The sequence below is a fragment of the Crocuta crocuta genome, unplaced genomic scaffold (assembly GCF_008692635.1).
Source record: "Crocuta crocuta isolate KB4526 unplaced genomic scaffold, BGI_CrCroc_1.0 scaffold188, whole genome shotgun sequence".
NCBI lineage: Eukaryota > Metazoa > Chordata > Mammalia > Carnivora > Hyaenidae > Crocuta > Crocuta crocuta.
The window spans coordinates 2,199,426-2,221,797 of NW_027532599.1; the positions used below are offsets into that span (position 1 = coordinate 2,199,426).

Genomic DNA, 22,372 nt, shown 5'->3' on the forward strand with positions numbered 1-22,372 from the left:
AAAATTGACAAACATCTAGCCAGACTTTTCAAAAAGAAAACAGCACCCAAACAGACCAAATCATGAATGAAAATGCACTTATTACTACAAACCCCTCAGAAATACAAGCAATTATCAGTGAATACTGTGAAAAATTATATGCCAACAAACGACAACTTGGACAAATTCCTAAACACACTCACTACCAAAATTCACACAGGAAGAGACAGAAAATCTGAACAGACCCATAACTAGTGAAGAAATTGAATCAGTTATCAAAAACCTCCCAACAAATAGAGCCCTGGGCCAGATGGCTTCTCTGGGGAATTCTACCAGACATTTAAAACAGAATTAATACCCATTCTACTGAAGCTATTCCAAAAAACAGAAATCTAAAGAAAACTTCTGGACTCATTCTATAAAGCCAGCATCACTTTGATTCCCAAGCCAGACAGATACCCAGCAAAAAAAGAGAGCTACAGTCCAATATCCTTGATGAATACAGATGCAAAAATCATCAACAAGATACTTGTGAATCAAATGTAACAGCACAGAAAACGAATTATCCACCATGATCAAATGGGATTCATTTCTGGGTTACAGGGCTGGTTCAATATTTGCAAATCAATCAATGTGATCCATCACATTAATGAAAGAAAAGATAAAAACCATATGATCCTGTCGATAGATGCAGAAAAAATATTTGACAAAATACATCTCTTCTTAATAAAGACCCTCGAGAAAGTCGGGATAGAAGGAACTTACTTAAACATCATAAAAGCCATTTATGAGACGTCCTCAGCTAACATCATTCTCAATGGGGAAAAACTGAGAGCTTTCCCCCTGAGATCAGGAACACGACAGGGATGTCCCCTCTCACCATTATTGTTTAACATAGTGCTGGAAGTCCTAGCATCAGCAATCAGACAACAAAAGGAAATAAAAGGCATCAAAATTGGCAACAAAGAGGTCAAACTTCCACTGTTCACAGAGGACATGACACTCTACATAGAAAACCCGACAGACTCCACCAGAAGCCTACTAGAACTGATTCATAAATTCAGCAAAGTTTCAGGGTACAAAATCAACGTACAGAAGTCGGTTGCATTTTTATACACCAATAATGAAGTAAGAGAAAGAGAAATAAAAAAACTGATCCCATTCACAATTGCACAAAAAAACATGAAATACCTAGGTATCAACCTAACCAAAGATATCAGGGATCTGTCTAATGAAAACTATAGAAAACTTGTGAAGCAAACTGAAGAAGACACAAAGAAATGGAAAAACATCCCATGCTTATAGATTGGAAGAATAAATATTGTTAACATGTCATTACTACCCAAAGCAATCTACATGTTCAATGCAATTCCAATCACAATTGCACCAGCATTCTTCTCAAAGCTAGAACAATCTATCCTAAAATTTCTATGGAACCACAAATGACCCCAAATAGCCAAAGTAATATTGAAGAAGAAAACCAAAATGGGAGGCATCACAATCCCAGACTTTAGCCTCTACTACAAAGCTGTAATCATCAAGACAGTATGGTATTGGCACAAAAACAGACACATAGACCAATGGAATGGAATAGAGAACTCAGAATTGGGCCCACAAATGTATGGCCAACTAATCTTTGACAAAGCAGGAAAGAATATCCAATGGAAAAAAGACAGCCTCTTTGACAGATGGTGTTGGGAGAACTGGACAGCAAGATGCAGAAGAATGAAACTAGATCACTTTCTCACACCATACACAAAAATAAATTCCAAATGGATAAAGGACCTGAATGTGAGACAGGAAACCATCAAAACGCTAGAGAAGAAAGCAGGAAACAACTTCCTTGACCTCCACCGCAGCAATTTCTTACTTGACACATCTCCAAAGGCAAAGGAATCAACAACAAAAATGAACTACTGGGACCTCATCAAGATTAAAAGCTTCTGCACGGCAAAAGAAACAATTCATAAAAGTAATAGGCAACTGACGGGATGGGAAAAGATAGTTGCAAATGTCATATCAGATAAAGGGCTAGTATCCAAAATCTATAAAGAACTCCCCAAACTCCACACCCATAAAACAAACAATCTAGCAAAGAAATGGGCAGAAGATATGAAAAGACACTTCTCCAAAGAGGACATCCAGATGGCCAACAGACACATGAAACGATGCTCAGCATCCCTCCTCATCAGGGAAATTCAAATCAAAATCACACTGAGATACATCTCATGCCAGTCAGAGTGGCTAAGATGAACAAAACAGGAGACTCTAGATGCTGGCGAGGATGTGGAGAAACGGGCACCCTCCTACACTGTTGGTGGGAATATAAACTGGTGCAGCCCCTCTGGAAAACAGTGTGAAGGTTCCTCAAAAAATTAACAACAGAACTCCCCTATGAGCCAGCAATAGCACTGCTAGGAATTTACCCAAGGGATACAGGAGTGCTGATGCATAGGGGCACTAATGTTCATAGCAGCACTCTCAACAATAGCCAAATCATGGAAAGAGCCTAAGTGTCCAACAACGGACGAATGGATAAGAAAATCTGGTTTATCTATACGATGGAATACTACATGGCAATAAGAAAGAATGAAATCTGGCCATGTGTAGCAACATGGATGGACCTTGAGGGTGTTATGCTGAGCGAAATAAGTCAGGCAGAGAAGGACAGATACCATATATTTTCATGTATAGGTGAATTAAGAGGTACTTAATGGAGGACCATGGGGGAGAAGAAGGGGAAAAATAGTTGGGGAGAGGGAGGGAGGTAAACCATGAGAGATTCTTGAATGCTGGGAACAAACTGAGGGCTGATAAAGGTAGGGGTGTGGGGAAGGGGGGTGATGGGTATGGGCACTTGTTGGATGAGCACTGGGTGTTATATGAAAACCAAGTTAACAATAAACTATTTAAGAAAAAAACCCCAACATTCATCTATATGCTGTCTTCAAGAGACTTATGTCAAATGTAAGGATACATGTAGACTAAAGAGAAGGGATGGAAAATCTCATTTATCATGCCAATGGAAGTGAAAAGAAAGGTACCACTATGTACCACTATGGGGTACCACTATGTATATGAGGAAAAATAAACTTTAAAACAAAGACTATAATAAGAGACAAAAAACAGACACTATATAATCAATAAAGGGAAAATTCAGCATTAAGATTAAATAATTGTATGGAAATAGTGACTTTGACATATTGGACCAGATGGATCTAACACATATATTCAGAATATTCCATCCTAAAACAGCAGAATACACATTCTTTTCAAATGTACATGGAATGTCCTCCAAATTAGATCACATATTAAGCCACAAAATAAGCCTCAACAAGTTAAAATAGATTGAAGTCATACCATGGATGTTTTCTGACCACAAGGCTATGAAACTACAACTCAACCACAGTAAAAAAATCTGGAAAGAGTACAAATACATGGAGGTTAAATGACGTGGTCCTAAACAATGAGTGACTCAGCCAAAGAATCAAAAAGGAAATAAAAACTACCTGGAAACAAAGGAAAATGAACACACAAGTATCCAAAATCATTGGGATGCAGCAAAAGCTGTTTTAAAAGGGAAGGCATAGCAATACAGGGCTACCTCAAGGAGCAAGAAAAATTTCCAACAACCTAATATTACACCTAAAGGAGATAGAAAAAGAACAAACAAAACCCAAGCCTGTAGAAGGAAGGAAATAATATAGATTAGAGGAGAAGTAAATGAAACGAAAACTAAAAACAAAACAATAGAACAGATCAATGAAACCAGAATCTGGTTCTTTTAAAGGATAAACAAAATTGATAAACATTTAGCCAGACTTCTAAAGGGGGTGGGGAGTCAAATAAAATTAGAAAGGAAAAAGGGTAAATAACTGACACCACAGGAATACATAGATCATAAGACATGATGTTATATGGCAATGAATTGGACAACCTGGAAAAAATGGATAATTCCTAGAAACATATAACCTCCAAAAACTGAATCTGAAAGAGGTAGGAAATGTCAACAGACCAATTACCAACAATGAAATTAATCATTTTTCAAAAAATTCCCAACAAACAAAAGTCCCAGACCAGATGGCTTAGGAAGTGAATTCTACCAAACACTTAAAAGAGTTAATACCTATTCTCAAATTACTCCAATAATTAGAAGAGGAGAGATTGCTTCCAAATCCATCCTATGAGGCTAACTTTGCCCTGAAACCAAAATTAGATAAAGATACTAACAAAAGGATAAACTATTGGCCTATATCTTTGATGAATATAAGGGCAAACATCCTCAACAAAATATTAGCAAACCAAATCCAACTATACATGAGAAAAATCATCTACCATGATCAAATCGGATTTATTTCAGGGATGCAAGAGTGGTTCAATATATGCAGATCAATCAGTGGGATACATCACATCAACAGAAGAAAGAATAAAAATCATATGATTATTTCAATAGATTCAGAAGAAACATTTGACAAAGTACAAATTCCATTCATGATTTAAAAAAAAAAGCCTCAAAAAAGTAAATTTAGAGGGAGCATACCTCAACTTAACACAAGCCATATATGAAAAATCCACAGCTAACATCATATGAAATGGTAAAACAAGTAACTTTTCCACTCAGATCAGGAACAAGACAAGGCTATCCACTCTTACTACTTTTATTCAACATAGTACTAGAAAACAGATATGGTACCACATAGTACCACAACAGAAAATAAAAATAAATAACAGGCATTCAAACTGGTAGGGAAGAAGTAAAATTTTCATTTTTTGTAGCTGACATAATACTATATATATAGAAAACTCTAAATATTCCACAAAAAATACTAGAACTAATAAATGTATTCAGTAAAATGGCAGGATAAAAAATCAATGTACAGAAATCTGTTGCATTTCCATTCACTAATAACGACATAGCTGAAAGTAAAATTAAGAAAACAATCTCATTTACATTTACACCAAAAATAATAAAATGCTTTAGTAACATTCTTAACCAAGGAGGTGGAAGACTTGTACTCTGAAAATTGTAAAACATGGATGAAAGAAATTAAAGATAATATAAACAAATTGAAAGATATCCCATGATCATGGATTTGGATAACAAATATTTTTAAAATGGCTATTCGGCCCAAAGCAATCTACAGATTTAATGCAACCCCTATCAAAATATCTATAGCATATTTCACAGAATCAGAACAAATAATCTTAAAATTTGTTACTGAACCACAAAGAACCCTGAGTAGCCAAAGCTAATTTGAATGAGAACAAAACTGGAGGCATCACAATCCCAAATATCAAAAGATACTACAAAGCTGTAGTAATCATAACAGTATGGTAACTAGAACAAAAATAGACACAAAGACTAAAAGAACAGAGAGCCCAGAAATAAATCCACGGTTATATGGTCAATTCATCTTTTAGAAGGCAAGAAAATGCAATGGTACTGGAAACACTAAATAGATAGTTGCAAAAGAATGAAATTGGACCACTTTCTCACAGCATACATAAAAATAAAGTGGATTAAATGGATTAAATCCAAAATGGATTAAATACCTAAATGTGAGACACAAAAACATAAAAGTCCTTAGAAGAGAGCACAGACAGTAATTTCTCTGGCATTGGCCATAGAAACATTTTTCTAGATATGTCTCTTGAGGCAAGAGAAATGAAAGCAAAAATAAACTATTGGGACCACATCAAAATAAAAGCTTCTGCACAGTGAAATAAATAATCAACAGATCTGAAACAATCAACCTGAAAGGGAGAAGATAGTTTCAAATGACATCTCTGACAAAGGGTTATTATCCAAAATATATAAATAATTTATATAACTCAACATCATATAGAACAAATAATCCAGTTAAGAAATGGGCAAGAAGACATGAACAGACATTTCTCCAAAGAAGACATAAAGATGGCTAACAGAGACCTGAAAAGATGCTCAACAACATTAATCATCAGGGAATTATGAATCAATAGCACAATGAGATGTCACCTCACACCTGCCAAAATAGCTTACATCAAACACAAAAGACAGGTCATGATCTCAGGATTTGTGAAATTGAGCCCCGCATTGGGCTCCATGCTGATGGCATGAAACCTGCTTGGGATTCTCACTTTCCCTCTCTCTCTGCCCCTTTCCCATTCATGTACATGCTATCTCTCTCTCTCCCTCTCTCAAAATAAATAAATAAACTAAAAATTCAAAACTACAAGGAACAACAGGTATTAGTGAGGATGTGTAGAAAAAGGACCATTTGTACTTTTGGTGGGAATGCAAACTGGTGCAGCCACTGTAGAAAATAGTATGAAAGTTCCTCAAAAAATTAAAAATAGAATTACAATATGATCTAGTAATTTCAGTACTAAGTAACTTCCCAAAGAATATAAAAATACTAAAAATACTAATTTGAAAAGGTATATGCATCCCTATATTTATTGCAGCATTATTTACAGTAGCTAAATTATGGAAGTAGCCCAAGTGTCCATTGATAGATGAATGGATAGTGATGTAGGGTGTGTGTATGTATGTATGTGTGTATATTATATGTGTGTGTATATATACACACCTATATATACAAATATACATGTATACACACATATATGTATACATATATACACACATATGTACACATATATATTTTGTGTGTGTTTGTATATACACATACACACATACATACAATGGAATAATAGTCATAACAAAGAATGAAATCTTGTCATTTGCAAAAAAAATGGATCTAGAGGGTCCATGAAATAAGTCAGTCAAAGAAAGATAAATACCATATGATTTCATTCAAATGTGGAATGTAAGAAACAAAACAAAGAATATAGAGAAAACCTAAAACAGACTTTTAACTATGGGGAATAAACTGATGGTTACCAGAGGTGAGGTTGGGGGGATGGGTAAAATAGGTGAATAGGATTAAGAATACATTTATCATGACAAGCACTGAGTAATTTACAGAATTGTTGAATTACTCTATTGTGCACCCAAAATTAATATTACTTTGTATATTAATTATCCTGGAATTAATATTCTAAAAAAATTACCAAAAAAATCACTCTAGCACTTGTGGGACTGTACTTAAGTAGTATCAAAGAAGGTTGCAAACACAGAATGGGAGGCTATTGCAGTGGTCCAGGTGATGAACGATGATGACTCAACGTACGAAGGAGGTTTTAAAAAACATCTAGAAATGTATGTATCTTGAAAATTGAACTTATAGGATTTTCTGAGGGATTAATTCAGGGTGTTAGAAAAAAAAAAGGAATTTATTGTTTGAGCATGAGCATCTGGAAGACTAAAGTTACTATTGTTTGAATTAGGAAATCAGGATGGGAGCAGATTTGGTGTCAACAGTAGAGAGGGGAGGAATCAAAATGATTTGCCTATTAATATCAAAATAGAGATGTCATGGAGGCAAACATACATAAGTTTGAATTTCAAAAGAGAGGCTGAAGGTGGAAATACTTAGAAGTAGTACAAAATATAGGAGGTGCTTATAGACATGGGATATGATGAAATCTACAGAAAGAGTGCATATGGAAAGGTAAAGGCAGTTGACGAAGCACAGAAAAACTACCATCTAGAGGTATCTCTGTGAATAATTAACTTTTGAGAGCAACTGGATGTGAAAATCAAAAACGGTTTTTCAGAAATAAATTAGGACCTAAAAGTAGATTTTATTTTCTGAGATGGGCAACATGGAGAATGCCACAAAGCCAACTGCTAAGTCTAAAGTCCACCCCTGCCAAGCTGGAAGGAAGCACCTCAAATTTCCACCAGGTAAGGTCAAACGAGGCTGAATACAGAGATAGGCTTTTATCCCTGCCAGACTGTAATGAAGCCCTACTCTGTTGTGTCAGTGGAGCCCATAGGAAGATCCTGGACTTCCCCAGTCCCCCAGCAGTAATGAGCCACCCCTTCATCCCCCCACTAGGGCTGGGCTGGGCCAAGAGAGACCTGTGGTGAGTGAGGACTAGTACCACTACCGCTATGGTACTGGGGACACCCCTCCTTTCCTGAAGTCAGTGGAGGCCTAGCAGGGACTAGAACTCCAAACCCTACCAAACATAATGAGGAGTACCTTCCCCATGAGTGTCAACAAGTACGCAGCCTGGACTTTTACCCACACTTAGCAGTGATTAGATGGTACCTCTGCCCTGAAAGGATGGTAGTAGTGAAAACAGAAGGTTGAAGTAAGATCTAGTCTCCTTTTTTTTAAAAAAAACTTTTAATGTTTTATTTATTTCTAGGAGAGAGAGAGAGACAGTGTGAGCAGGGGAGGGTCAGAGAGAGAGGGAGTCACAGACTCTGAAACAGGGTCCAGGCTCTGAGCTGGCAGTCAGCACAGAGCCCGACGCGGGGCTCGAACCCACAAACCGCGAGATCATGACCTAAGCGAAAGTCGGACGCTTAACCGACTAAGCCACCCAGGCGCCCCAAGATATAGAGTCTCCTAACACATAATACATAAGGTGGCTGGGTTCAGTTGCAAAGTACTGATGAAATCAAGAACCAGGAAATGTGGGGTGCCTGGGTGGCTCAGTTGGATAAACAGCTGACTTTAGCTCAGGTCATGATCTCATGGTTCATGGGTTCTATCTCACGGTTTGTTGGGCTCTGTGCTGACAGCTTGGAGCCTGGAGCCTGCTTCAGATTCTGTCTCCCTCTCTCCCTGCCCTTCCCCGACTTATACTCTGTGTGTGTGTGTGTGTGTGTGTGTGTCTTTCTCAACAATAAACATTTAAAAAATTAAGAAAAAAGAACCAGAAATGTGTCAAACCTAATATTAATGATAATAAAGACAATCAATAGATGCCATAACCAAGATAAAAAAGACGCTATAATTATCTTGGAAAGGTTTTAGGACCTCCATCATAAAAATGTCTCTAGCAGCATTTAAGAACCTGCTTGAGGTAGATGAAAAAATTAGTCTCCACAAAAAAAAGAAGATATATAGAAATCAGCTAAAAAATGTAAGGTGGGGGAATACAGTCTGCAGAGAAGTTATTTTAAATGAAAACGATACCATGAACAAAGTTACAGATAGGAGACTGTTTAAGATGGAGAAGTTTGGGGGATAAGAAGAATGAACTAGTAGGGAAATGAAGTCTGAGTGCAAGAAAAGGCAAAAACAGTGAATAGCAACAGAAGCTATTGTTTTTAACTGAGTAGCTAATTGATGAGAACTTTTAATGATTATCAATATGTACAAGGCTTGCACTACAGACTGAAAGCACAAAGGATTTTAAGCTATGCTTCTGCCTTTAAGGAAATTAAAATCTAGTTAATGAGACATGACACACAGACAAATGCATTTTAAAGAAAATAAAGTCTACTTGATTATTTGAGTGTGAATAGATAGATAGCAGAGCATAGTTTAATTCAATGTATTCAAATTCAGGCCCTCTGAAATATTTTTTGATGTATTACATTTGGGGTTTTCATTTAAATAATAGTCTATAAAATAATGAAAGCATATTCTATGCCATCTGGATGCCAGCCTCCTATCTACAGAATACAAGATTATTCTATTTGTGTGTGTTTATCATTCATTGTATGGTAATCAGGTAATATTGCTTTAATTTTAGTGAACTAATGAGAACAGAATCCAGGTGGACCTAAGGAGTAAATGATGCATTTGAAACCAGTGAAGGTAAATGACATTGCAGTGCATGAAGGCATGAATGTTTTAGAATATTTTTTTTTAAATTTTTTAATGTTTTATTTATTTCTAGGAGAGAGAGAGAGACAGCGTGAGCAGGGGAGGGTCAGAGAGAGAGGGAGTCACAGACTGAAACAGGCTCCAGGCTCCGAGCTGGCAGTCAGCACAGGGCCCGATGCGGGGCTCGAACCCACGAACCGCGAGATCATGACCTAAGCGAAAGTCGGACGCTTAACCAACTAAGCCACCCAGGCGCCCCTAGAATATTTTGAATGAAGAAAAATGTTGGGAGGATTACATCATCTCACATTACAGGTGTTATTTATAACCCCGCCATAATACTGGGTTCCACGAGATGATGCAATCTTCCAACACTCATCTTAGGTTTGTCAATGTACAAAACATAGCAATTAATACAAGGCTCACTTGATGGGTGAGGATTTATTTTCATTTATTAGAATTATTTGAATTATGTTTCATAATTTTGTTAGTTGTTGATTTATTTGGTGTTATATTTATATAAAATCTGTAAGAAGGATTTTATACATAGGCTTATGTTTGTACTTATTTATATTATAATATAATGAAAATTATTTAATTCAACATTGCGATTGAGAGGATATTTTTTTTCCCTTGAAGTGGATCCACATAATCTTGAAGTTGGAGAAATACTGATTTAAGTTGTTCAGCGGAGGACTTGCCTAATTCCATCAGAGGTTTAGGGAGCATACAGTAGATGGATTGTGGCTGGGAGAGGGTGGACCAGGCAGGTGTGTTAGATCATCAGTGCAATCAGGACTCCAGTGATGAGAATGTGAATTATGAGTGGCAGTGAGAAGACCTGGAAAGAGAGTTGAAGGACTCCCAATGGCCAGCTTGGAGAACTGGTAAATAACAGAAATAAAGGAGAGCTGGATGAAATTGATTATGGGGGAATTTTTGAAGAAGAAGATAAATCAAGCAAGGGAAGCAATAATGTGCATAGAAAATGGTTCAAAAATGGAAGAAGTGAGTTAAATAAGAACAAGAAAAAATTGCAAAGGAGCACCGTAATACTAGAGGGCAGAAATGACATGAATGAAATCCAAATAATATATAACAGCCACCAGAGAAAAGTGAATTAATGATCCTTGAAAAATTAGGCTCATAAAGTGTGAAGTAGATGAAAATTATAAATTTTCTTAAAGTAAAGCCATTCATCATTATGGACTCCCGGATAGGTTTTAAAATCTACAGGGTATTGATAATCATGAAAACATGAAAAAACCTACAATTCATTTTTTAATTTGTATTGTAGATGAACAGTTATATCTGTACTTGTAACTCTATATATGAGAAAATTGCAATTATGTTACATAACAAGAGAAATAGCATTTTATTATTTATATTTAGCTAATATATTTTGTTTACATTCATTCATCCAGACTGTAGGTTTTCACATGTTCTCTAGGGAGATGAATGACCTGCATTTATAAATTGTGGACCCCAAACTGTGGCTGTTTCTATATATATACTTAAGAACATACTTAGGCAGAGGCATAATTTTGAACAAAAAGACACAAAGAGAAGACTACATAACAAATGTTTGCATAAAATTTTAAGAAGCAGACAAATCTAGTCTACAAATCTAGTCTCATGTAAGTGAGAAGGATGTTTACCTCTGAGTGGGTGCTGACTGGTTGGGGTGTGGAAAATGTTCCCTCTTGTGAAGAGGGGGTGGTAACAATTCATTGAGACGTACACCTAAGATTAGTGCACTTTATATATTCTACCATGTGTGTATTTTACTTCATTAGAAAATTAAAAAGAAAGAATAAGGAGTAAATTCATATGTCAGTGTAGCAAATAGAGACTGGAAGAATTCAGTCCTTCTTCCCTTTATGTAGAAAAAGACTGGTGATTCAAATGTGACTTGAAGTTATCATTATATCTGCAATATCTAATGCAAATTCCAAAAGAAATTGTAAGGAAGGAACTAATTTTCCATTCAATCAGAAGGGAAGATTTTTCTGGTTTTATATTGTGAACAGAAAACCACTGTGTCATCATTCCCCATCTTTCCCACACAGCCAATTCTCTGCCTTATGCCAAGCACTTTGACTTAGTTCTTGATCAGATGATTAAGTGATCAATACCCATAGTAGATATGCTCAGACTAGAGTGGGGTAGTGAATTACATTATTCACACTCTTTTGGGGAGAGTAATGGGCTCTTCTTCCATATAACAGACAGCATAGCAACTGCAGTGGTTCTGAGTCCAGGGAATTGGAGAGAAGGGAGCCCAAGTGATGTTTAAAACTGAATAGTCATATCCTCATCAATGCCCTAATGAATGTATAAAAAAATTAAACTAGTAAATTGAATTAATTGCAGGAGGCAACCTTCTGGCAAAAGCAAGTGAAATGATTCAACTAATTTGTGCCCTCTCTCTGTTTTTACATAAGATAGAAATTTTGATTTAAAAAGATATCTATATCTAGTATTCCCACCTGAATGGATAAAAGAATCTGAACAATATGTCTTATTCACAATCTGATAACAGGTAATTGCTTGGGATATTAAGTTCCTGCTTATATCTTACTTAGAAGAATACAGGACTTTGATATATGTTATTTTGGTTAATCTCTGAAACACTGTTTACTTTTAACAGTCCCCCCCCCCCAACAGACAATAAAGGGCTCATGAAGAATATTGCTGATGGATACTACAGCATAGTTCAAGTCTGTATAGAAGATCATTGTTAGTATTTAGCTTCACTCTGGAGGAAATCAGTTGAGGAATATAAGGACTCATTTTGGACTTTATATCTCATCTAATCACTTATTGTTTAATTTTCATGAAAGATCTACATACAATGGTGATGCGGGTAGATGGGATTAGGTTGAAGAAGGAGCCAGGATTTGTAATTTGGGTCTTAATTTTACCTGAAGAGGAGAAAAAAGGAAAGGTAATGAAGGAAATCCAGCATTGATGCAGGTGGCCCTAGGAAAAAGAGATGGAAAGGACTTTAGAAGTTCTAGATATCAGGGGCAGAAACTGATGTGCAGGACAAATCCAGTCTGCCACCTCATTTGGAAGGCCCATGAGGTAAGAATGACTTTTAGAGAGGAATATATGTAACTAGTTTGATGAAGAGGAACATTAACTATGAACCCCAATGCATCAAAATAGTATCCTTCCTAAGAAGATTCCACGTTTTACAACAACAAATGTTCTTATGATTATCTTATGTCAAGAAAAATTTTCTCTTTTTATATAAATGTCTATATAATAATCTTGATTTTGCTTCTTGTTCCATACAGCCTAAAATACAGTAGTTCCCCCATTATCCATGGTCCGCTGAGGTCCAAAAGGCCAATAGCCTAATGCTGTGTCACGATGCCTCGGTCGTTTACTTCATCACATAAACATTTTATCATCTCACATCATCAGAAGAAGAAGGGTGAGTAAAACAAGGTATTTCAAGAGAGTGAGACCACACTCACATAACTTATTACACTAGATTGTTGTAACTGTTCTGTTTTATTAGTTATTAATTTTTAGTGTGCCTGATTTATAAAGTAAATTTGTCATAGTATGTACCTATAGGAAAAAAACATATATAGGGTTTGGTACTATCCATGGTTTCAGGGACCCACCGGGAGTCTTAGATTATATCCCCCATGGATAAGGGGAAGAGACTACTATATTACTTTCTGGCCCTGTAAAGAAAATATTTGATGATCCCCGAAGTACAGTGGTGGTTCTGAAACTTTATCATGAATCAGAATCACCTGGAGAACTTATTAAATCACAAATATCTTGGTCACATTCCCAGAGTGATCCAGTATGTCTGGTATGGAGCTGGAGAATTTGCATTTATAAGTTTCCAAGTGGTGCTAATGCTGCTGGCTCCTGGATCACTTACTGAGAACTGCTGGACTAGATCAATCTCTATATTGCAGGAAACTGAGGTCCAAGGGATTATGTCACCTTAACCAGGTCATAATCATAAAGTGGTAGAACCCTAGTTTAAATACAGCTTTTGGCTTCAGGCTTAGAATTCTTTTCAGCAGAACAAAAATTTTACTGGCCTAACGAATTACATGCAGACTTGTAATGAGTTAAGAGAGGAAATTCAAACTGAAATCCATTTGTCTGTAGAATGATGTCTCAAGGGTGCAAGCCCTCTCATTTTGTAGGCCTAATGACTTCTGAAAGCTGTTTTCCAGGCTACATTAAGCAATCATTAGATCTGTTCTTAAATTCATCAGCCTGTATGCAACATGTGTGGCCCAGAATCAATAAGATCATGGCAAAAATACCTGTACAGTGAGTCCTACATGGCAAGTTATTAATCTAATGAGATGGCTCCACACTGATATCAACAAAATCACCAACTTGCATATTGCTTCTCTTTCTCATAGTGTCCTTTTTCATCTTTCAAATAAACTCTCTGAAAAATCTAAAACTTAAAAAAAATCTTTGAAATATTTAAGGAGCTCATTAATTTTTCCAGGATGACAGAGCTATTTTTACAATTAAATTCCACAAAATGTGTGGCCTTGGTCTTGACGTACCAAATTCAAATTTCCTATTACTTTTGCTTGGAGATGGAAAAGTGAATTACTTCATCCATTGTACTAATATAAATTCAAATTGGTAATCCTTTCCACATAAAATTAATTAATTTATTCCTATTGTAATTTCTGGCTTATTAATCCTTACAGGTAAAGGGGAAATCACTACTTAATATTATTCAAAAGAGAAAAAAAATGGTATCCATATGAGTTTAATGACCCTGAACATAAATATAAACACAGATGATGTCAACTCATCTCATAAGCAAATGGTTATTAACTGTCAAAGAATGCCCATCCTATGTTTAGAGCAATTGCCATTCATAATGTTATGCCCATGATAATAATTCTGTATTTTTCCCACATATTACTATCTGCATGACAATGTTCTGAGCGCTTAAATTTTTTAATCATTCCAACAACTCCATGAAATAAGTATAATTACTATTTGCATTGTCTCCATAAGGAAGGGGAAAAAATTGGGCTAATCCTACCTGAGAGTGGTCGTTCTCAATGGGTAGGGACTAACATTTTGTCTCAGGATATAACCGTTAATGTCTATAGATATTTTCTGTTGTCACAACTATGAGACGGAGAGTACAAGGGGAATCTGATGGGTAGAGGCCAGGGAGACTGATAAACATCCTACAATACAAAAAACAGACCCATCACAATAATTACTTTCCCCAAGATACCAATACTTAGATTGAGAAGTTCTATTCTGCAGGCTTTCCTTTTCACTTCGACTATGGACATTAGAAGAACCAAGACTCTTCTCAATGCTAAGTTATTTTGTATACAAACAGGCAGCTGTTAATTACCCTCTTAGTGTATCTTTTTAGCTATAGAGTTTTTCCTATGTTTGTTAGACCTCACCTCTCCGAGTTTTCCTATCTATAAATTAAAGTTCACTTCTAATTCCAAATTCTGTAACTGGAAAAATTAAGAACAAAATAATAACACTTTATGATTTTCCAAGGTAAACTTGTAGTGTTTGTTTGAGTTTCATTTTCTTTTCAAACTTTATTTAGAGTCTAGTTAACATACAGTGTAATATTGGTTTCAGGAGTATTTACTAACTCATCACTTACATAAAACACCAAGTACTAATCCTAACAAGTACTTCCTTAATACCCATCATCCACTTAGTCTCTCCCCAACCAACTTCCCTCCATCAACCATTTATTCTCTAAAGTCAAGAGTCTCTCACAGTTTGCTCCTCTCTCTCTCTCTTTTTCTTTCTGTATATTAATCTGTTTTGTTTCCTAAATTCCATATACGAGTGAAACTATATAGTATTTGTCTTTCGATGACTTATTTGCTTAGCATAATGCACTCAAGCTCCATCCACACCAATGTAAATGGCAAGATTTTATTCTTTTTGATGGCTGAATAATAGTCCAGTGTGTGTGTGTGTTGTCCCCTACTAATACTATATTAGTATCAATGAGTTTCTTTGTTATTGATTTATATTTTTGGATGTTTTCATGTTTGGGGCATAAATATTTATAATTGTTAGATATTCTTGATGGAGAGAACCCTTCATTGTGATATAATGCCCTTTTTCAGTCTTATTTCAGTCTTTTATTTAAAATCTAGTTTGTCTGATATATAGGAGTATGACTATTCTGGCTTTCTTTAGGTGTCCATGAGCACAATAGATGGTTCTTCATCCCCTCACACTCAATCTGCTTGTATCTTGAAATCTAAAATGAGTTTCTTGTAGGCAGCATTTATTTTTTTTTAAGTCTTTTTAATGTTTTATTTATTTCTGAGAGAGAGAGACAGCGTAAACAGGGGAGGGTCAGAGAGAGAGAGGGAGACACAGAATCTGAAGACAGGCTCTAGGCTCTGAGCTAGGAGTCAGCACAGAGCCCGACGTGGGGCTCGAACCCACAAACTGTGAGATCATGACCTGAGCTGAAGTCGGACGCTTAACCGACTGAGCCACCCAGGTGCCCCCCCCCTTTTTTTTAATCTTTTTAATGTTTTATCTAACTTGTAGGCAGCATTTAGATGGGTCCTGTTTTTTATCCATCCTATACCCTATGTCTTTTGGTTAGATAATTTAGTCCATTTACATTGAGAGTGATTATTGAGATGTATAAATTTAGTGCCATTGTGTAACCTATAAAGTTGGTGTTTCTGGTGATGTTCTCTGTTCATTTCTAGCCTTTGTTGCTTTTTGTCATCTTTTCTCCACTGAAAGAGTCCCCTGTAGTATTTCTTGAAGGGCTTTAGGGGTCAGGAGCTCCATTAGTTTTTGTTTGGGAAACTCTTTATCTCTCCTCCTATTCTGAATGACAGCTTTGCTAGATAAAATAATATGGATGCATAGTTTTCCCATTCAGCACATTGAATATATCCCACCACTCCCTTCTGGCTTGCCTAGTTTCTGTGAGCACATTTGCTGTCAACTGATTTGTCTTCTGGTGTAGGTTAAGGGATTTTTTTTCCCCTTGCTGCTTTCAGGATTCTTTCTGTGTACTTTGTGTGTTAGTGTATTTTGTGAATTTGGCTATGATATGTGTTGATGATGGCTGATTTTTATTGGATCTAATGGGGGTTCTCAATGTTTCTTGGATTTCAATGTCAATTTCCTTCCCCAATTTAGGGAAGTTTTCAGCTATAATTTGTTCAAATAAATCTGCTCCTTTCTTATTCCCTTTATCTTCTGAGACTCCTATGATACAAATGTTATTCCCTCTAAGGAGTCACTGAGTTATCTAAATACACATTTGTAGATCCAATGTCTTTCTTTCCTTATTTTTCAGCTTCATTATTTTCCATAATTTAACTTCAATATCACTGGTTCCTCTGATTGTCCATCCTCATGGTCATTACATCAATTCAGTTTTGCATCTCAGTTATAACATTTTTTACTTCAGTCTGACTAGTTTTTAGTTCTTTTATCTCTGTAGTAAGGGATTCTCTAGTCTCTTATATGCTTTTCTCAACCCCAGGTAGAATTCTTATGAATATATTTTAGATTTTGATTCAGACATCTTAGTTATATCTGTATTGAATAAATCCCTACCCATGATTTTTTCATGTTCTTTATTTTGGGATGATTTTTTTCTGTCTTGTCATTTTGTCTGAGTCATTGTTTTGTGTATGTGACTGTCAGGAAAACCTGTTTTATTGCTGCTCCTGAGAGTATGGCTATATTAGCAATCAGACAAAAAAAAAAAAAAAAAAAAAAGGCTAGATCTTATCCTATTTCCCCTAGAGCTGAAGCTTTAGAGAACTTTATGTTCACTAGGCTTGGTGCATGTGACTTCTACTGCCTTCTGGGGGTGGAGCCTGCTGCACTATTTTTCAGGATGACTTACATTAGTAGAGGTGCACCTGCTGGGAGCAGGGGGAAGGGGCTTGGCCTTAGCAGTTGTGGCCTCTACTGGATGGCATTGGTTTGCTCACTGAAGTCAGTCAGTGCTGATAGATGGCAGAGGCTTAGGGGAGAATGGCGTGGTCCCATTCTCTCCTCCCTGGAACAGGGAGATGGTGTCCACAACCCTTCAGCAAGCACTCACAGAAGAGCAAACAATCACCTCATGTGTTCCCAGCTTCTGCCAGATCCCACCCTTCACCTTACCTGTGTCTGAGCTGCCCACCTGCCAGGTGGCACAGTACTCCTGTGTTTTATCTCAGGCACACAGCTAGGGTTCAAAATTCCAACTTTTAGCGACCTGTGTGGCATGGACCCACACTTTCCTTTAGGGGAAGGTCATGCTGTCCTGTGGCCAGTGCTGCTTTGTCCCAGAAATCAGTTGCACGACATCACAGTGATTTGCAGTTTGTGGTAAAGTGTAGCTAAAAGCTTGGACCAAGGCTTCCTGGCCTCAGCCTGTATCTTTGTTCTATGCTAGGAAATAGGGCAGCACATTGGCACTGCCAGTGCTTTTTGTCCCTGGAGTGCCATGCTGCCACCCCCAAATGCATGCCAAACAGTGTAACTGTATCTCCCTCTGAGATCCATGGGATCCTCAGACCACACTGCCCATTCCCAGGTTTCTACCCTCCTTCCCCGTTGGAGCACTGCCAAACCCACCAGGCACAATCCTGGAGAGGGTGAGGACCTCCAAAACTTAAGACTTTGTGCTCTGCTGCTTATGAAAACTTGTGGGAGTGAGCCCCTCTTATTTTCCTAGTCAGTAGTTCAGGGGAAGTTGTTCTTGTGCTGTCCCCTGTGAGCTTTCACACACACTGTCTCTCACACTTCTGTCTGTGATCAGGGCTCACTCCCTTCAGAGCACGTGCAGTTCTTTTCTTCTCCAAACCAACTCTCTGCATCTCCTGTCTTCCATGATGTAGCCAGTTTTCTACCTCTAGTTGTGCAGTTTTGCTCTCCTGGTCCTCAGATCGATTTCTTGGGTGTTCAAAATGAATTTGATATTTTTCTAGCTGTGTTCAAGGGCTGAGTCAAGCTTAGGGTCTTCATAATCCCCTACTATCTCAACTTCTCCCTGTTTCATTTTGTTTTAGAAAAATAAGGTTGTGGATGACCAAAGATTTTCCCCCAAATTGTTTTTATATGGGTACCTTTTCAAATATCTCCATATACTGACACATTTATGAAACAGTTTGTTCTCTCTAGATTAGTCTCTGAAAAGTGTTAGCTCCTAGTAAGAAGAAAATGTTCATATCTTAGTGTGCTCCTTAATAAAGGATGAATTGTATTATGGTTTAGCAAAAGTTTTAGATGTATAATTTTTCATAAACAGTACACTTCGTGCCTCATTATACCTTAGAGGAACTGTTTCCTATAGTACAAACATGTCTATTTTAAGCAAGCTGTGAAAAGAAAAATCCTAGAACAATGTAAATGATAAGTATTTTCCTCATTCTTTTTTGTTTCTATAGAAATGCTTTTAGCGTGGGAGTGTTGTGGACATAGCATTGTTGAAGGTCAGAAACCTACATATTATCCTTGACTATAAACAGAGAGATGATGGCAGATCTCTGAGAGGGAAAGTGCAATAACATGAACACTTCATACAGACCTACAGCCTACATTGTTTCAAAGTTTGTGCTTAACTCAGAATAAGCTGAATTCAAGAATTAGCCCTCTTTGGGACTAAGGGTCAAATTCTGAGCCTGAGTGATTATCATAAGTATAGAAAATCATTTTAATACCACAAGTGGAACACTGATTCAGTAGTTGAGAGTTCTAAGGAAATAGAGACAACAGTGAATTAAGACCACTGTCTTTCATGGATGCTAGAAACTGGTAATTGTTCAATTGTACATGGTCTGCAAGTATTTATTTCCTATTGCATTCCTTGAAAGTTAATGTCCTCTCATTTTCTACTCTCCTTGCCCTGCTTTTCATTTCATTTTTACCCTCTTCTGGCATTACCCTACCCTTCCGCCCCCACACACACTGTTCCAAAGAGATTTAACCCAAGAAAGAAAATTGAAAATAATAGAATTTACTAATATACAATCAGCTTGACAAAAACCTATTCAGAAAGATAAAAGAAAATGCATTTGTCTATAGAGTATTATCATAGGTTGGGGAACTAGTCCATTTTCATATAGTCTAGAAAATTGTGAGAAATTTTTTTTTCCTTAGAATTTTAGGAATTAGCATTAATATGTCTCTTCCTTTTAGTACTACTTACCTTGTGCAGGAAACAATTAAAACTTTCTAAATGTTACTTGGAAATTAAAGAAATCATTATAAAGGTGCTCATTCAAATGCCCCATTAAGATTATTCTGGCTCAGCCTACCTTTTGTGTTTGTGGATAAAACTGAAAAAAAAAATTCAGCCCAGCTTTAATACTTGTGGCAATTATAAACTGCATAGCTCAGTGAGCTACACTCTGGCTGGGAAAGAAATAATCTGGCTCAGACACTTCTACTATAAAACTCCCATTGATTTTGGGCACAGAGAATCTGGCCCTCTATTTTTTCTCCCCAATACTCTTTCACTCATTATATAGCCAGAAAAGTAAGCTGAATTTCTGGAATATGTTTCTTTCTTTTTTGAAGTGTACAAACTAGTGGTTCTTTGAGTGGTAGATGTCATTCAGCATAATTACATATTGCTATACTCTACCCATGCACATCCTGCATTTCATCAAACTAAAATTATAGCAAATGTTAACTGAAAGATTCTATTGGAAACCAAGTAAAACAGTCATCAGAAGCTTACTGTGTGTGTATATACTTTAAAAGCATTAAAAATTTCATGAGAATCAACCAATAACTTTATGCCTGGAGTACTGCACTTCATAGTCACATTTAAGTGAAGTCTTCACTTAATTCCATCAAAACCAAACAGAATACTGTCAGTAAACTACTGATTTTATATACATTATGAAACATGAAATAGCATGCATTGTTTTCTCAAAAAATGGAAGTGTCTTACATACAACAGCATTTAGGTAGGTATTAATATGATGTGGTTTACAAAACTTCCACCTAGATGAGCAGTATCTAGCAATGATGTAAGATATTATATTATACACGATATTCAAAGAATGGCCCAAAGGTTCATTACTTACTATCTAAAATATATCTTTTAGAGCAGCAAGCAAACCCTCCCTCTTGTTTAGATTTTATTATTTTGCTGCAAAGAAGCCGTGATGTTGTTTGGGGTTTCATGGTGATACTTAATAATCCAATGGACACACTGAAATCTCTCTTTTTTAAAATTTATTTCTAGGAGAGAGAGAGAGAGAGACAGAGTAAGCAGGGGAGGGTCAGAGAGAGAGGGAGTCACAGACTGAAACAGGCTCCAGGCTCTGAGCTGGCAGTCAGCACAGAGCCCGACGCGGGCCCCGAAACCACCAACCGCGAGATCATGACCTAAGCGAAAGTCAGATGCCTAACCGACTAAGCCACCCAGGCGCCCCTGAAATCTCTTAATGTATAAGACCAGTTCCAGAGTGTGTCAGTGGTACCCTTCCTGGGCAGGGACCTTCAACATGTATCTGAAACGGTGCCTACAATCAATGGTGCCAGAGGCCTTAAACACTGATTATTTCTTTGTTTGTTTTTAATTCTATGTTAATAAAGAACTGGGGTTTTAAAGTAAAGGCAGAAAGTGATAACTCTCCTGCCAAAGTAATATTCAGAATTTCATTAGACCCAGAGAGATGAAATCGAGAGTCCTGTAATGTTCACTCATTCATCCATTCACTAAACCATCCAGCAAACATTTAAATGCCTACTCGAAAGAGTAGAAAAAAATGTACAAGGTGCTTAAAATAGTATCACATTTGTAAATTAATGGTCTGGGAAAAGGGTATTTCTGTTAAAAAAAAAAAAAAAGACAGAAATGCCCTCTTTAAATCAGAATGTGCTCCAAAATCAGCTTTTTATGATTTAGATGAAAATATTTGACTATTTTTTAATGTTTTCAGGGTCCTGAAAAATTGCTTACAATAGAACCACAGATGCCAGTTTCTTTAGCTTTTCAATTCAGAATAATCCTTGTCTTGTATTGTTATTATTTTAATAATAATGGGGTACATCAAACCAGCTTAAGGGCTACGTTCACAGTCCATGATTTAAACTTAAGGAGAAACTGGCAAAATGTCATTTTTCATTTACCACTTCTAGAACTGCTTTTTGTGGTCTTAATGAGGTAGTTTGCTAAGCATATCATATTAAATCTCTTCAACAAGAAGAACTCTTTATTACACATTCATACAATTCACAGACTAGCTCAGGCCTTCATTTTTCTAGTTAGTCAAAAAAATTGAAGTTACTAAATATGCATATACGTTAATTGTGAAACTGATTTGCAGTCAGTGTGACTCTGCCTGTTATGTATCATATCACTACCTTATTATATGGTTGAATTACAAGCTTTTAAAACAAGGATTTATAACAGAAATGCTTACAACCTCTTAACTATGGCACTGTGAGCAGCAATATAATAATACATTGTAGCAGTAAACACCCAATCAATAGCAGCCCATTAAAGTCAGAAGGATCAATTTAATCAAGAGAATCTACATGATTTCAATGGTCAGTGGAAGGTCTTGTCCACCAATGTCTAGTTCAATTCTTAAGTTGCATCTGACAAGCTGCAATGGGTTCTGTTAAGAGACTTGTGTGCAAGCTAATGTGAAGGCCATTTGTCATTTTAATATATGATCAATATAATCCATAACCAGTGTTCAGACTCATTTACTGAGAAGAAAGGAGGAGGT

The 22,372-nt window shown here is 36.6% G+C and overlaps 1 protein-coding gene across 1 annotated transcript in view; it reads right to left on the minus strand.

Moving 5' to 3' along the window:
- GPC5 (glypican 5) overlaps window positions 1-22,372 on the minus strand; it is a 1,368,124-nt gene that overhangs the window by 119,355 nt on the left and 1,226,397 nt on the right. The window lies entirely within an intron of this gene.